Here is an 18,548-nt window from a genome sequence, read left to right as displayed (position 1 = left end):
TCATTATCTGCAGGAACGTGCGGTGACATCATCTGTGGTGGAGAGGAATCATCAGAAGCTCCTGGACTTGTGCGTAGAATCTGTAACTTCTCTCCATCCTTCTTCTGCCATTTATCAGATTGGTGTTTTCACAGGTGGCCGGGGCCCGCGGGGCCCCTGTGACATCAGGGCTCAGGTGTGATCTCCTCCACCTGAGCCCCAGAGCGGTGCGGGGATTTGGAGATCCGGTCAGATGATCCCTGACTCCCAGTACTGGAGACCTTGGGACCAACATTGGCTGCGACAGAAGAAGACACTTTGTTTGGATGTGAGTTTAATTTATTCTTCTGGTTACATTTTCTTTTCCTCAGAATTGCCATAATAGAAGCAAAATAAAGTCCCTTAAAACCGGCCCGTCATGGCTCCCAACCGTCGCAGATCCAGCAGGGGTCAGTCCTTGTCCTGGTTTGGAGGAGCTGACTGCTGTCCTGGGAGGTCCGGGCAATGTCCCTTTGTGGCACCCTGCTGTTCACAGGTACCACAGGACCCAAAAGGGTGCATGGATGGACTTCTCCACAAGAGGCCCTCATTACAAACAAACACCTCCACCCTTCCATCTCATACCACCAGAGGGAGCCCTGTTAGGGATATATATATATATGGAGGGTGGAGCCAGGCAGTTCAGTCTCAGTCAGTCAGAGAGTGTGCTGCCACTGAGAGCAGTGAAGACGCAGCACGCCTGCTGCTGCTGTATTGAGGGCCCCGAGTGTGGCTGAAGGCAAAGAGGAGAGGAGAGAGGAGTTGAGGGGGCAGAGGAGCATCATAGGCTCACCCCAAGACACGAACCGGACACCGGGTCCATGCCTACAGGGTCCTTTATACCCAATAGGGATCACCGGCATACCAGGAGGACTACAAGCCCCTGGCAGACCTGAAGCTAAACCCTTGACAGGACTAGGAACCACGAAGGACCCGGCGTCCAGGGATAGTGGTTGCCAGAAAAAGGTCCTACTACCAAGCGACAGGTGAAGGAACAGCACGACACAGAAGCTAGGCCCAGTTGCAGGCTGGCCAGGAGCTTAGAGAGAGGGAGACACGGACCAGGAGGCCTTATACCTGCTCACTGAGGAGAAGTCCTGAAGTGCACCCTTTCTACCGAGTACCCTGGACTGTACCTGATATCCGCACCAGTAAAGGTACTGAAGTGAATCCCCTGTCTCTGTCAGTTACTCCTGCTGCGCCATCTATCCTGCACTACAAGCCCCAGCATCACCACCATCTGCACCTACACTGCCCCGGGGGCCCACTACGCCTATGGGGAGCAGAAACACCCGAGCTGCCATCCCATCACCTCCGGAGGTCTGCAGCTGCGCCAGTAACCATTACCGGAAACCACAGGTGGCGTCACGAGACAAACTGTACACTAAAACCCCTTTTTAAAGAGAGACCCAGAGTACGGGCCCGGGAGCCGACTGCCGTGACCTCCTGAACAAGGTAAAAGGCCCGGGTACCGAGTCCCCTATATTCCCCCTGGGTGACACAGCTCTCTTCCTGGCGTCACAAACAGGATTTCGTGCCCATTGCCACCGGGTACTGTGTGCCGTAATTGAACTGTGTTTTTACTGTGGTGAACATCGCCGCCATTACCGCGTCGCCACACGGGAAGAAGAGGGGTGTAACCGCGGGAATCGGAGAGGCGTGACTGCTAGAAGCGCGTGAAGCTCAAGCCCCGCCTCTCGCCTCGACGCCGGACCAGAAAGCGTCAGGTCCTGGAAGGAGACCATCGTCTGCGGAGCTTCGGCCTACGCGAAAAAGAAACAGGAGGTAGGCTACAGTTTACTAGGGAGGCGCAACCATGGCCGACGACCAGCAAAACGCCAGAGCACCGGTTAACGCTCCTGATGCTCAACTTGCGCCCGGCGCTGCTCAGGCCGGACCGGCCGCCCCACCAGCAGGGGTCGTGACTTCATTAATACCCATGGCCCTGCCGTATATCCCTGAAGCAAAATGGCTTCCCCAGTATGACGGCAAACCAGACACCCTGTCTGGATTCAAAAGGAAAATATGCAGTGTACTGGATATGTACTCAATGACTGGTAAGCAGAGAGCCGCTGTTGTGCTGGGACAATTGACTGGTGCCGCAGAGCGGGAAGTTGAAACCTGGTCAGCCGCAGACCAGGAATCAATATCCATTATCTTTAAGAGATTGCAAACTGTGTTTGAAAACCGCACTGAGACAGATCTCCGGATGAGGTTCTATCACTGTACCCAGAAGCCTGAGGACAGTATCTGGGACTACGCCTGGCGCTTACAGGAAGTCTTGCGGGCCCTGAAACAGGTTAGTCCAGCCAGCATACATGGTGAGGACAAAATGCTGACAGAACAGTTCATCCGGGGGTTGAGGTCCCAGGAGGAGAGCAGAACTGTACGGTGGTGGGCCTTAGATCATCCAAATGCCACCTTTGAAGCCCTGAAGGACATGGCTATTAAGGGTCTGCAGCCCCTGGAACCAACAGATACTGCTATCCAGCGTTACCAGGGTGGGGCCACCCCAGTGCCTGCAGCACCCACTGCTCCTTCATTAACGGCTGAAACAAAGATGCAAACAGTGCCCCCTAGCACTATGGATTTATATAGTGTGACCAAGTTGACAAGCACTTTCCAAGTGATGCTAAAATCGCTTGGAAACGCGTTTGACAACCCGCATGCGGAAATGCAAGTGAAGAACGCTTCACATCCGCTTGTCCCTGGCAGGAAAAACGCTCAGGAAAAATCTGCAGCACTTAGCCTAACAATGGAGGAGAAGTAAACGGACGCAAGTATAAAAGACCCTGGTGGACCTAGGCTTTCACAAGATCCATCTTCCTACAGAGCGTTCATCCAACAAGTCGTCATGGCTTGAGATTGAGCTGAAGAACGATTCAAATCTCTCTCTATATCTCGGGGCTCGTGCAGGCGACTGTTTTATTCGGATGAGTGCTATCCGTGCTCTTGACAGAGCGCACTCGTACCCATGTTATTCTATGGGGCCGCGCACATGTCTGATTTTGCAATACACAGCAGGCACGGCTTGCTTCCGTGAATACGATGGCACACCCATTCATGTTGTCTACGGGTCTGTGAAAAAACTCGAACCACACTTAGATGACATTTGAGTATGGTCTGATTTTCACTGACTCACTGCATGGAGAAGGTGGAGAAACTTTTTATTTTTTCTTTCAACCTCCAAGAAAATTGGATCTTACTCTGATCAGAATGTGATTAGCAAAATCGGAGCTATTTTATAAGATGGAGAACAGTCGTCTGTACTTGCCCAGTCATGTCCCTCAACTTGGGAAGCATGCAGCATTGTATTGTCCCCCTCTCTCCCTGTCTGCTCCCTAGCTCTGATGTCAGTATCCTCTCCCTTCTTCTTCATCTTGTGTATGTCAGCCATGTTAAGAAGTCCATATCTTTGCATCTCTGGATCAGAATAGTCTTTTTTACCTATTGTAATTGTGGATAACAACAAGAATTCAGCTGGAGAATAAACCTTTTCCTGTGACTCAGAGCCCCCAAACACCGAGTCCATGTGTAAGCCGTATACAGAGGTGGGCTTCCCAGGATACAGCCAAGTCACGAACGACGACGACTCTAACACCAGCTCAACCACCAAAAATAATTTACTTAAATATGTGGATAAATGTGACCAGAAAGAGGAGAAACATTCAAAGAAGTCCACAAATGCTCAGCCAGGGGTCGAGACCCTTTTGCTGTACAGCATGGCGCCCTGCAATACGTGCCAACTATACTCACTATTGTTATGTTCTGCTACCAAAGCTAAGGAAAGAGAGGAGATCTGTCCCTACTATAGGACTCAGCTGAATCCCTACGATGTAACAGGGAACCTGATCCTGCGATCAGACCTGCTAAAGTCCTAATCTAGTCTGTACGAAGACCTATAGATGTGGGGAGGGAATCCCTACAAGTACTAAGGACTGGGAGGAATATGGGACACCTCCTAACAGAAATAGTAGCAGACAGACGAACAAACAAAATAGATAGAACATAGAGGTCCGTAGACCAAGCAAACTAACAGAGTTAGATACAGAGCACAGGCTAGCTAGAAAGTAGATATACAATGAAGTCCAGCAAAGCCAGAAGGGCGGAGCAGGATTAAATAGGCCAACAAGGTCATGTGACCAGCAAAGGAAAAAAAACCTAACAGCAAGGTTCTAACAGTACCCCCCCTTCTAAGAGGATCCTCCGGATCCCCTAGGACCAGGCTTATCAGGAAATCTCCTGTGAAACGCTCTGATAAGTCTGGACGCGGAAACATCATCTGACCTCACCCAAGAGTTATCCTCGGGTCCGAAACCTTTCCAGGCCACAAGATACTGCAAACTACCTCTATACCGTCTAGAGTCAAGGATGCGAGAAATTTCATATTCCCCGTCCTCCACCACCGGAGGAACAGAGGCAGAGGCGTCACCATCCGACACAACAGCTTTTTTTAACAGAGAGACATGAAAGACCGGATTAATTCTCCAGGAGGTAGGAACCTCCAACCTAACAGCAGATTGGTTGACAACCTGAAGCACCTTAAAGGGCCCTACAAACTTGGGACCCAATTTCTTAGAAGGAATCCTCAACCGCAGATTCCTAGAGGACAACCAAACCATGTCACCAACAGCGAACAAAACCTCCTGTCGTTTCCTATCAAAGTAGTCTTTAGATTTTCTGTTGGCCTCCTGAAGATTACCACGCACATCCGTCCAAACTCTTTCCAAATCACCGGAAAAATTCTTCTCCTCAGGCACGGCAGATCCCAACTTGGAGAACGACCCAAACGACGGATGTCTCCCAGAACAACAAAAAAAAGGCGAACAACCAGCAGAAGAAGATGTATGATTGTTCAGAGCAAATTCGGCAAGTGGCAGAAACTCAGACCACCCCTCTTGATTGTGTGCCACAAAACAACGCAAGAACTGCTCAACATCCTGGTTTTTCCTTTCTGTCTGGCCATTAGATTCAGGATGATATCCGGACGAAAACGACAAATGAATTCCCAACCTGTCACAAAAGGCACGCCAAAAACGAGCCACGAACTGAGGACCCCTATCAGAAACAATGTCAGTAGGAACGCCATGAAGTCTGACAATTTCCTTGACAAAGGCCTTAGCGAGAGTTTTAGCGCAGGGCAGTTTGACGAAGGGAACCAAGTGACACATCTTGCTAAAACGGTCCACGACCACCCAGATGACAGTAAAACCCTCAGAGGGGGGAAGGTCAGTTATAAAGTCCATAGCCAAATGTGTCCAAGGAGCACTGGGGACCTCCAAAGGACAAAGCAACCCCGCAGCAGGAGTATGTGAGGACTTAGATCTAGCACATACAGTACATTGGCGCACCCACTTAATGACTTCCTTCTGCCATCCAGGCCACCAAAAACTGCGACCCACCAGTCTCTTGGTCTCAGAGATTCCGGGATGACCTGCCAACCGAGATTCGTGACACTCAACAAACAAATCTCTCCTAAAGGTCCCAGGCACAAACAACCTCCCATGAGGAGTGTTAGATGGGGCATTCTCCTGAGCTTTAAGAATCTCATCTTCCAAAACGGAGTCTAAAGCAGCTATCACAACACCTTCTTGTAAAATGTTTTCCTCTTTCTCAGCACCGACTATGGGAGAAAAACTGCGAGACAAGGCATCCGCCTTAACATTCTTAGTACCAGGGATGTAAGTAATGGAGAAATTAAACCGCGAGAAAAACAGTGCCCACCTAGCCTGACGGGCATTCAGGCGCTTGGCAGCATCAAGATATATCAGATTTTTATGATCCGTAAGAACCTGAACGGGAAATTCCGCACCTTCCAAGAAGTGGCGCCAGTGTTCAAATGCGAGTTTAATAGCCAATAATTCCCGATTACCAATATCGTAATTCAATTCAGTCTCCGAAAATTTTTTTGAAAAAAAGGCACAGGGATGTAATCCATCCCCGTTATCCTGAGACAATACTGCGCCAACCCCCACAGAGGAAGCATCAACCTCAACCAAAAACGGCCTAGTAACATCAGGCTGCATAAGGATGGGAGCAGAGGTGAACCTCTCCTTGAGATACACAAAAGCTTCAATGGCCTCAGAAGACCACTGAACCGCATCAGCACCTTTCCTGGTGAGATCAGTCAGAGGTTTGACAATACTAGAAAAATTTTTTATGAATTTTCTATAGTAATTGGCGAAACCCAAAAACCTCTGTATCGATTTCAAACCAATAGGCCTAGGCCATTCCTGCACAGCCTGAACCTTAACCGGATCCATCTCAAAACCTTTGCTGGAGATAATGTAGCCCAAAAAACTAATTCTCTGTACAGCGAACTCACATTTCTCCAGCTTAGCAAAAAGCGAATTGTCCATTAACAATTGTAATACCTCACGCACGCTCTGCCAATGAGACTCCAGATCTGGCGAATAAATCAAAATGTCATCCAAATACACAACCACATTTTTACCGATCAAAGGTCTAAGGATGTCATTAATCAGATTCTGAAAAAATGCAGGAGCATTAGTAAGACCAAAAGGCATAACCAGATTCTCAAAATGACCCACAGGAGTGTTAAAAGCAGTCTTCCATTCATCACCCTCCTTCATGCGCAACAGATTGTATGCCCCCTTAAGGTCAATTTTAGAGAACCACTTGGCCCCCAATAACTGGTTAAACAGATCAGGAATCAATGGCAGTGGGTAAGGATTGCGTACCGTAATTTTGTTAATCTCACGAAAATCCAGACAAGGACGTAAACCGCCGTCCTTTTTTTTTACAAAAAAAAAATCCAACTGCCACAGGAGACTTAGAGGGCCTAATGTGACCGGCGGCCAAGCTTGTCTGTATGTATTCCTCCAAAGCCTTCCTCTCAGGAATAGTAAGATTAAATAAACGACTTTTAGGAAGAGTCGCTCCAGGGACAAATTCAATAGAACAATCATAGTCTCTATGGGGAGGCAAAACCTGCGATTCTTTCTCAGAAAAAACTCTCCAAAAATCCTGAATAGGAACAGGCAATTCTCCCCTATCCAAAGCTGCAATACGCCCGTTACAACACTTGTCATAACATTTATGGCTCCAGGATTTAATTTCACTGGTAGACCAATCCAGTACAGGATTGTGAAATTTTAACCAGGGCAAACCCAATATTACTGGAGAAGGCAAGTTATTCAACACTACCAAATCCAATTTCTCATGGTGAACACCATTAATAGTGAGAGGAAATTCACTGACCTTGAGAGTAATATTCTTCAAAGGGGAGCCATCCACAGAAACCACAGCAATGGGGGATGATAAAGGTTCAGGTTTTAAATTGAGTTTTTCCACGAATCCCCCATCAATTACATTCAGTGTAGACCCGCAATCAACAAACACCCGAAATTCCATTAATTTTTCCTGAGCAATCGTGGAAGCAGCTAAAAATATACCCTTGGAATTTAAACAGGCAATACGGGCATGACTGACCATTTTTTTTTCTTTCTTCATACGAAGCTCACAGCCTTTAATCAAATGACCAGATTTTCCGCAATAGAAACACAAGCCTTCCGAAAAACGACGGTCTTTTTCTTGAGAGCGAGGTGCCACCGATCCAATCTCCATTGGTTCACCACTGTTAGTACACACATTATCATAACCAGAAACTGACATAGCAGAGGATTTGCTCTCATTAACCCTAGCACGCAGTCTTCTATCCACCCGTATAGCTAATTGCATAGCCTGTTGCAAATCCTCAGGTGTAGGATAAGCAATTAGCAGGTCTTTAACCCTTTCACTGAGCCCAGCAAGAAATAGACTTTTCAGAGCAGAATCGTTCCACCCTGTTTGAGTGGACCAACGACGAAAATGTGTACAATATTTTTCCACATTACCTGATCCTTGTTTTAAACGTCTCAACTCAGTCTCAGCTGATGCAACACTGTCAGGATCATCATATAATAGTCCCAAAGCAGAAAAAAAACTATCCACTGATCTGAAGCATGTATCACTAGGTTGCAAAGAAAAGGCCCACTCCTGAGGCTCTTTGCGCAAAAGTGACATTATGAACCCTACGCGCTGGGATTCATCCCCAGAGGACTTAGGTCTCAAACGAAAATACAATAAGCAAGCATTTTTAAATGAAAAAAAATTCTCGGTGTTCACCAAAAAATAAATCCGGCAAACATACCTTAGGCTCCAAGAAATGTGCTCCAGGACAGTTACTCACGTGCTGACGGAGCTCGGCCACCTCCAGAGAGAGTCCCTGCAGGCGATGAGCCAAATCCTGAACCGACACCATGATGGAACAGAAAAATCTTTCCTTAGAGAATTTGCTGGCTGGACTTACTGTTATGTTCTGCTACCAAAGCTAAGGAAAGAGAGGAGATCTGTCCCTACTATAGGACTCAGCTGAATCCCTACGATGTAACAGGGAACCTGATCCTGCGATCAGACCTGCTAAAGTCCTAATCTAGTCTGTACGGAGACCTATAGATGTGGGGAGGGAATCCCTACAAGTACTAAGGACTGGGAGGAATATGGGACACCTCCTAACAGAAATAGTAGCAGACAGACGAACAAACAAAATAGATAGAACATAGAGGTCCGTAGACCAAGCAAACTAACAGAGTTAGATACAGAGCACAGGCTAGCTAGAAAGTAGATATACAATGAAGTCCAGCAAAGCCAGAAGGGCGGAGCAGGATTAAATAGGCCAACAAGGTCATGTGACCAGCAAAGGAAAAAAAACCTAACAGCAAGGTTCTAACAACTATATTTTTGCCTACTGGCGTGCCTGAATGGACCAATCGCCTATTATCTGTGTGTCAGTGTAAGGGGGAAGACCGGGGTGTAAGTACTTTCAGAGCAAGGAATCCGGAACAACCAGGGCCGTGCCTCTGGTTGCAGGGGGAAGAGAGACTGCGAGGACAGGAGTCAGGTGACTGGGAAGCTGGGGGCGTGTCCAGAGTGAGAGCTGGGCGGTCAGGTGACTGGGGAACTGGTGGAGTGGCTAGAGAGAGGAAGAGACGAGGACGTTTGCGTGGGAAAGGGGAGCTGGGTCCTGCCCAGCAGAGCAGTGTGAGAGGGTCCAGGCTCCTGGCTCCAGGACTGGGAGCAAGAGCCGAGTGCAGTGGACCGGAGGAGTCAAGCCGACTAGAGGGAGAAGAGACGCAGGGTCCATGGAGCCGAGCACGTGAGGTGCCTTGTTATGGACTAGGGGCTCAGTGGGTAAAACCGGAGACGGCCCACGGCCGCCAGAAGACGGAGCATTGTTTGGGCGGGGAAGCCTAAAAGAAATCAACACCAGCATCAGCTGGCAACTGCCTTGTCGAGGAAAAGAGTCAGCTAAGTGTAAAAACTGCCGATTGCAACTGGTTTGACTCTGCTATATCTAGTTAAACTGTGAACTGTCAGTAATAGATTTTTACCTGCCACTTCCCTTGTTTTTCCCCCATATTTTCCCCTGTTACTCCCTGTGTGGAGATTGACCCTGTTATCATAAACCTCCCCTGTTTATTAACCCTGTATTGGCTGCTCTGTGTTTCTGTGTCGCTGCATCTAAAGTACCCATGTTAAAACAGGGTCACTGGTGATGTACAGTACAGACCAAAAGTTTGGACACAACTTCTCATTTAAAGATTTTTCTATATTTTCATGACTTTGAAAATTGTACATTCACACTGAAGGCATCAGAACTATGAATTACCACATGTGGAATTATATACTTAACAAAAAAGTGTGAAACTACTGAAAATATGTCTTATATTCTAGGGTCTTCACAGTAGCCACCTTTTGCTTTGATGACTGCTTTGCACACTCTTGGCATTCTCTTGATGAGCTTCAAGAGGTAGTCACCGGAAATGGTCTTCACTTCACAGGTGTGCCCTGTCAGGTTTAATAAGTGGGATTTCTTGCCTTATAAATAGGGTTGGGACCATCAGTTGTGTTGTGCAGAAGTCAGGTGGATACACAGTTGATAGTCCTACTGAATAGACTGTTAGAATTTGCATTATGGCAAGAAAAAAGCAGCTAAGTAAAAAAAAACGAGTGGCCATCATTACTTTAAGAAATGAAGGTGAGTCAGTCCCAAAAATTGGGAAAACTTTGAAAGTGTCCGAAAGTGCAGTTGCAAAAACCATCAAGCGCTACAAAGAAACTGGCTCACATAAGGACCGCCCCAGGAAAGGAAGACCAAGAGTCACCTCTGCTTCTGAGGATAAGTTTGTCCGAGTCACCAGCCTCAGAAATCGCAGGTTAACAGCAGCTCAGATTAGAGACCAGGTCAATGCCACACAGAGTTCTAGCAGCAGACCCATCTCTACAACAACTGTTAAGAGGAGACTTTGTGCAGCAGGCCTTCATGGTAAAATAGCTGCTAGGAAACCACTGCTAAGGACAGGCAACCGGCAGAAGAGACTTGTTTGGGCTAAAGAACACAAGGAATGGACATTAGACCAGTGGAAATCTGTGCTTCGGTCTGATGAGTCCAAATTTGAGATCTTTGGTTCCAACCAACGCATCTTTGTGCGACGCAGAAAAGGTGAACGGATGGACTCTACATGCCTGGTTCCCACCGTGAAGCATGGAGGAGGAGGTGTGATGGTGTGGGGGTGCTTTGCTGGTGACACTGTTGGGGATTTATTCAATATTGAAGGCATACTGAACCAGCATGGCTACCACAGCATCTTGCAGCGGCATGCTATTCCATCCGATTTGTGATTAGTTGGACCATCATTTATTTTTCAACAGGACAATGACCCCAAACTCACCTCCAGGCTGTGTAAGGGCTATTTGACCAAGAGGGAGAGTGATGGGGGGCTACGCCAGATGACCTGGCCTCCACAGTCACCAGACCTGAACCCAATCGAGATGGTTTGGGGTGAGCTGGACCGCAGAGTGAAGGCAAAAGGGCCAACAAGTGCTAAGCATCTCTGGGAACTCCTTCAAGATTGTTGGAAGACCATTTCCGGTGACTACCTCTTGAAGCTCATCAAGAGAATGCCAAGAGTGTGCAAAGCAGTCATCAAAGCAAAAGGTGGCTACTTTGAAGAACCTAGAATATAAGACATATTTTCAGTTGTTTCACACTTTTTTGTTAAGTATATAATTCCACATGTGGTAATTCATAGTTTTGCTGCCTTCAGTGTGAATGTACAATTTTCAAAGTCATGAAAATACAGAAAAATCTTTAAATGAGAAGGTGTGTCCAAACTTTTGGTCTGTATTGTATGTGAGGGAGATATGTGTCATGGAGGTTACTATCTTCCATCAAGTGAAACCGAGAAGCTTTTCTCCAGCATGTTAGGTGCTGAAGAGGTTAAGCAGCCATTTTGGGTTGGGTTTTTTGTGAGTAGTTGTGAGATTCGGCAGGACGCTGCCTACTCACCATATCTCCACCTCAAGGGTGTGGCAGGAGGAGTTAAATCTCCAGCATTGAGTTTTTTATCTGTTATGTGTTTTGGAGACAAGGAAGCCTCCTGTGTGGAACTTCAGCTCAGGAGGAGCTGAAGTGTGTTGCAACCTCAGGGGGTGAATCTCACATGCTTACGGACTGTACTTCCATTTATCTTTTGTTTTGCCGTTATACCAGCAAGGCCATGTTTATTTTGTTGAATCTGCCATGGTTTATGCAGTATTAAAATAAACCAGCAGGTGAAAAACATTCCTGTTTCTACCTCTGGAAGGAGCCGAGTGAGTCAATCGCCCACATTTGTTAATACCCTGGGCTCTGAAACAATTGGATGGGTGTGTAGTACGGGCTCACCTGCGGTACAGCACAACAGCTTACAACTTACAATGAATTACCTCTATTCTCCAACCGAATATACACCTCCCCAATATGACTACAGTGAACACCGAAGAATGGTCCTTTCCCAACAACACAGAGAATAACTGAACAAATAACCAAATGCAGTGGCTGCTTAGAAGGAAATTAAGTTTAAACATCTCAAGCAAATGTTCCGCAACTTTAATGTTCCTCAGAAGCTCCCTCCTGGGCAAGCTCAAGTGTGGCCTGAAGTTTTTTGCATGCCTTGACAGCACCTAGGTGTGAATTGTAACTTTATGGCAAACACAGATTCCTTAATGACGAAAAAATAGGTGATGTAACAGCGAGGCGGAAGGTCCCGGACACTGATCTTTGCAGCAATTGTGGCCTGAAACAGTCAATTTGCCTATCTAGATAACTAAAGGCTCTGTCTCAGTCTCAAGTATTTTGGCGCCGGCGTTTTCCCGTATTTCAGCGGCGTTCCTGACAGTAATCTTCTACTATCTGGTAAGGATCTGGTCACAGGCACGATCAGCTCTACACCGCTGTGGCTCTTCTCCCAGTGAGATTCTTCTAGATGTCACTGGATCTCTCTCTGACAGGTCCTCTCTCTGTCCTCAGTAACTCCAAACTGCCTCCAAGATGGCCACCTGTCCCGGGTGTGTCAGGTGTGACAGACAGTCGTTCTGGATCCAACTGTAGAAAGTCATTGCACTTGGCTCTGCAGGCACCTTCTTGATCTTTTCATCTCTGTAGTGTAGTGATATCCTTCTTCCTCTAGGACCCAGCAATGACCTCCACCTTCTGCTGCTTAATGACACACCCTTGCAGGATATTTAATTACCTTCAGTCTCTCCAGAGAGTCACCGGTGATAGCTTTATTTTCCTCAGTCCAGGCTTGAAATACTAGTAGTCGGCTAGTGTCTTCTTGGAGTTCTGTTGGAGGATAGCTGGTGTGATCTCTCTGGTGTCTTCTCAAGCTAAGTGTATTCCCTTGTCTGTTTACCTGTTTGTCTTTAGTTGCAGTGGGGACTGACTAGTGATCACCCTGTCCCCTCCCTATCTAGGGCCTATCACTAGGGGCAGTCAGGGATTAGGTTTTCTGCTTGGCGAGAGGTGCGGAACCTATTTAGGAATGTTAGGGGAGCCAGGGTGTTGTCAGATCTGCCTAGGGGTCTCCACTCCCCCTTTCCCTAGTGTTTGGGCTTCCTCCCCCTCTTCCCATTGTTGTGCACTTAGTCTTTCCCTCACCTTGCGTGACATCACCTCTCTCCTTCCTGTGATGCACATCCAACTGTCACCTATCTCTGACCCTGCAGTCTGTTGCTGGGCAGACTTATCCTTTCAGTTGTGATTAGGAAACAGTGGCCTTTTGTAGCCGAATAACAGCATTTCAGTCCATATAAAGCTGTACCATGCCATTACTGACAGCAAGCAGGTGATTAAGCTTATATACAACAGGTACAATGTTTACACATATACGGACACAGACATTCACATCTATACCCCACTGGTGACCCGGGTGCTGCATCATATGTACAGGGGCTACCATCCGCCTCTTTAAAAAGGTACATATCTCTGATCATGGGCAATGGGGACCGTTTCACTATCTCACACATTGCTCCCTGGGTGTTTGTGCAATGTCATTTTAATTGGATTCGTTTTCAGACCGCACACTGGCGAATGGTGCCGCAGACCAGGCTTCATGAGAAGGAGGCCGACAGGGACATGAAAATGCACGATTTACTGAATGGATGGATAGAAGATATGTACAGGCGGCAGTGGGGATCACATCTTCTGTACGATACAGGGGCTGATGCTGCACGGCTTCAGGTGGTGGCACAAAACTTGTGGGCAATGATACAGGAATACAGCAAACTTCAATGAGGCCCTCCATTTTCACTAGGGTCAATGTGTGTCTCTGTGACTCCTCACAAGCGTGTCCCAGCATGGCCACTCCACTCTACTTTCTTCAAGGCTCCCAGGTCTGGACAACACATCGACTTTCCAGTTAATATTCCTCTTTCTTGTAGGCGGCCCGACGTGCCTGATGAAGTCGATCTGACTGCCACTTCTGTCAGTTGCTGACCACCTGCGTATCAAGTCTTCTCCTCTACGCACCCAGAGCAGGTCTGACCAAGTGTCCTTCTCCTTCAATTCTCAACTAACTACAAACAGGAACTACCATCTCTCTAGTTCCTCTGTAACTCCTCCTGTCATCGGAATGGCCGACTATTAACCCTGTCATCCCCGGACTAACCAGACCAGGAGGTCCGGCCGGCTATTAACCCTGTCATCCCCGGACCAACCAGACCAGGAGGTCCAGCCGGCTATTAACCCTGTCATCCCCGGACCAACCAGACCAGGAGGTCCGGCCGGCTATTAACCCTGTCATCCCCGGACCAACCAGACCAGGAGGTCCGGCCGGCTATTAACCCTGTCATCCCCGGACCAACCAGACCAGGAGGTCCGGCCGGCTATTAACCCTGTCATCCCCAGACTAACCAGACCAGGCGGTACACACACACACACTTACAGACATGTCAATAAATTATTACCGTATGACAAAAGGTCTTCAGAGGGGGGGTCCGGCGCTCCTGCTCCTTCACATATGCGGGCCTACACCCGAGGGCCACGTTACCTTATTATCACAGTTTACACAGGTCTGCGACTAAAAAGCTGTTTGATCATTTTCATATAATTTCCATGTATTTTAGTGTTTTGATAGCGAAAAAAATATTGAAAAAAATCCTAAGCGTCAGGACTTGCCACAAACCGATAGGTTCTTCTGCAAACTCATCGGCTTATTTTCTTTCCCATTAACATCAATAGGAACTGCGTGATTATCTGGTGGCAGTCAGGTGGTTAGTGACTTAATGAAAGGTCCTCCTTATGCTTTCAAGAAACTTACATTGGAATTTCATTCAACCATGTTTCCCAAAATTAGCGTTATGGCTTTGTGGAAGTGTATTAATTCGCATGACCATTTGTTTCATTTGTGGTGAATATATAGTGTTGAATCAACAGCTGAATATTACAGGCTTTGTGAAAAAAGTATACTTGGCATACTTCGGACTAAAACTTGGAGATCAAGATAAAGTTTCGGCGCCTCATAAAGTTTCCAGATGGTGTGTTGAGGACCTCCGAAATTGGTTCAAGGGTAAGAAAAAAGCTTTCCGTTTTTCCATTCCTATGGTATGGCGAAAGCAAGAGAACCATAGTGACAACTGTTACTTCTGTTCATGCAATGTGAAAGGGTATAATTCCAAATGGAAGCATTCAATTCATATCCCAGTCTTCACAGAGCAAGTCGTCCCATCCCCCATGGCACAGATATATCAGTACCCAAGGTCCCTGCTACCTTGGAAGAGATCCCGAGCTCCGATGAAGGTGGAATCATACCTGAACCAGGTGACAAATCAAGTTCTGACTTTGAAGATGATACAAGACAAAAAAAAATTTCTCAGGAGGAGATAAAGGATTTAGTAAGAGACTTGAATCTTCCCAAAGATGCCCCTGAGTTACTCGGATCTGTAGCGTCGGCGTCTCTGCCTCCTGCTAGGCAGGGACGCCGTTCCCCTCACCTCTCCGCTCCATGCCCGGCGTCTTCCTCCTGCTCTGCTGGCAGCGCGCGCTGCTTCCCGGTCACTGTGCCTAGGGCGCGCGTGCTCCCTCTCTCTTAAAGGGGCCGCGCGCGCCGTCCCAAGGAGTCCCCGGCCAATGGCCAGAGGACCTCACCATATATAACGCACCTCCTCCAAAATGGAGGTGCCCGAGCAATGTTGTTGCAAAGCCTATCAACTCTGCTTCAGCCCTCAGGTTCCGTTACCAGATACCTGCCAGTTACCTGCCAGATTCCTGCTTGATACCTGCCTGATACCTGTCTATCTGCTTGCATTCCTGCGGTCCGACAGTCTGCCTACCAGCACCTGCCAGTCTGTCTATGGATCAGTCTGCCCGCTCACCTGGGAGTGCCCACCTGCTACCTGCCTGCTAGCCTACCTGGAGACTTAGCCGTCACTTGCTGTGATCACCTGCCTGTCCAGAGACTCTTGCCCGCTCACCTGGGAGCGCCCACCTGCTACCTGCCTGCTAGCCTACCTGGAGGCTCTGCCGTCACTGGCTGTGACCACCTGCCTGTCCAGAGACTCTTACCCGCTCACCTGGGAGCGCCCACCTGCTACCTGCCTGCTAGCCTACCTGGAGGCTCTGCCGTCACTTGCTGTGACCACCTGCCTGTCCAGAGACTCTTACCCGCTCACCTGGGAGCGCCCACCTGCTACCTGCCTGCTAGCCTACCTGGAGGCTTAGCCATCACTTGCTGTGACCACCTGCCTGTCCAGAGACTCTTGCCCGCTCACCTGGGAGCGCTCACCTGCTACCCGCGTGCTAGCCTACCTGGAGGCTTAGCCATCACTTACTGTGAACACCTGCGTGTCCAGACACTCTTGCCCGCTCACCTGGGAGCGCCCACCTGCTACCTGCCTGCTAGTCTACCTGGAGGCTCTGCTGTCACTTGCTGTGACCTCCCGCCTGTCAAGAGATTGTTCCCGTCACTTGCCGTGTCCGTTCTGTCCTTCTACTCTGAGACTGTTCTTGTCACTTGCCGTGTCTACCTTCCCGCCTTCCCTGGGAGCCACCTGCCTCCTTAAAAAGACTGCCCCTTTGTATAATAGCTCAGAGGTTCCACCTCCCAGACCCGTTACAGGATCAAGGCTCAAAAGCAGGAATTTATTGTTACCAGGAGCGTCTTTTTCATGGTTCAGACATTGTGAAAAGGAGTTCGTTCCTTACTTTGCCCAGGAAGACAAGATGGTTAATTGCATCGATGTCGAAGGTTTGATTGGTCAATTCAAAATCCAATATGATTAAGCGCAATGACGTCTTTTTATTGATTTGTCAAAAAGAAGTCTCAAAGCAGTTTTGCTCCACAACGGCAGTTTTTATGCTTCCATCCCTGTAGGTCATTCCGTACACTTGAAGGAAACCTATGAGAACTTGGAATTGGTTCTTCGTAAACTTAAATATGAAGACCATGGTTGGCAAGTGTGTTGGGATTTGAAGGCCTTCTGCATGCTGCTCGGGCAACAAGCTGGGTATACCAAATACTCTTGTTTTCTGTGTCTGTGGGACAGTCGAGACCGACAAAATCACTGGACCAAGAAGAGTTGGCAACCGAGGGTGGTCACAGTCGGTGAAAAAAATGTCCTCCGAGAAACTTTGGTACCTACCTATAAAGTTCTGCTACCACCTCTCCACATAAAATTGGGCTTGATGAAGCAATTCGTAAAATCACTTCCAAGAGATGGGGAATGCCTCAAACACTTGGTCACCAACTTTCCAAGCCTCTCGGAGGCAAAATTGAAGGAAGGTGTGTTCGTCAGACCAGACATTAGAAGGATTATAGCTGATAGTTTGTCAATACCATGACGGATCCTCAAAAAGAAGGGTGGATTGCATTTAAAGAGGTCATAGAGAAATTTTTAGGTAATCCTGACTACAAAAAAAATTGTTGGATGAATGCTGAAAGCATTTCCAGCTTTAGGTTGCCTGATGAGTTTGAAAGTGCATTTCCTCCATTCCCACCTTGGCTACTTTCCTGAAAATTTGGTAGCTGTGAGTGAAGAGCAAGGTGTACGATTCCACCAGGACATTAAAGGAGTTGGCCACTACTTTATATGTTTGCCCCAATCAATGTATGATCAGACGGGGTCCTGCACTCGGCACCCCCGCCGATAAGCTGATATCGGTGCCGGCAGCTGCGGCCACCGGCCTGAAGTCCTTACCTGCGGTGCTTGGCTGTCCATTCAATTGAATAGGAGGCGGATGTGCAGTCCCCTCCCGGCAGCCAAGTAAATCCGTGCATTGTGGAGCTAAGCAGCAAGATGTCGATCACATATTGTGTACCACTATAGAACTTGTGGACCACTGGAAATCCAAGAGGAGACCAGAGGAGTCAAATGGGGAACATGAGGGTATGGTCGGGGGCACAGAGGAGGGGATAGAGGTGTCTATGGATATACCATACATATATACATCCATATACCAAGTCTAAGAACATTCGTTTGAAACGCATCTGGTAATACAGCATTTGTACCCCCAGTGCCCCCTCCTTATTCCGTACTATCGGATATAATACATGTATGTACCGACATTATTCGGTTTTTAGCTATGGACTAAATACATTTTTACATTTTACTTTCCTCTGATGTCCGGTGAGCTGGATCAATCCTTTCGTCTTCAGATAGACCCCACTCCACTGTCTATCTTTTTGGCTGTCGGCGGTGAGGCAGAGCGGCATGCGCTGCTTCCCGGTGGCCACGGCCGCAGCCATCTTCCTGAAACTATGATCTACAGGAAAATGGCCGCCCAAACCGACGCATGTGACGCACCCCTGGGCCTGTGTCGCGCTGCGTTGCGCACGCGGGAGCTTACCCGGAGCCGGATCTTTTGAGGGTTGTAGTCTCGTGGCGGTGACCCGGTCCGTGCCCAGGGAGTCAAACTAAGTGGCAGTCTATTAGCAGTGGATGTTGGATGACTACGCCACCCGTTGAATGCAGCTTTGGAGCTGCCGCTGCAGGGCAGACAGCTGAGGCCGGTGGAAGGATGGTGCAGCGGGGATGGTATAACCCCCAACGGGAGGGGTATGGCCTCAGGGCAGCCGACGTGGATGATGGGGGTAGCAGGAACCACTCGGAGACGGTACGGTGTAGTTCAGGGTCTTTACTGGTGACAACGATAGACCCTCCCGGAGTACTGCCTAGCGATCGGGGCCTGGTCAGTCCTTGAGCAGATGGGA

Source organism: Phyllobates terribilis, unplaced genomic scaffold, assembly GCF_046119375.1.
Source record: "Phyllobates terribilis strain yellow unplaced genomic scaffold, ASM4611937v1 Scaffold_2__4_contigs__length_985480577, whole genome shotgun sequence".
Taxonomy (NCBI): domain Eukaryota; kingdom Metazoa; phylum Chordata; class Amphibia; order Anura; family Dendrobatidae; genus Phyllobates; species Phyllobates terribilis.
This window is presented reverse-complemented; position numbering follows the sequence as displayed.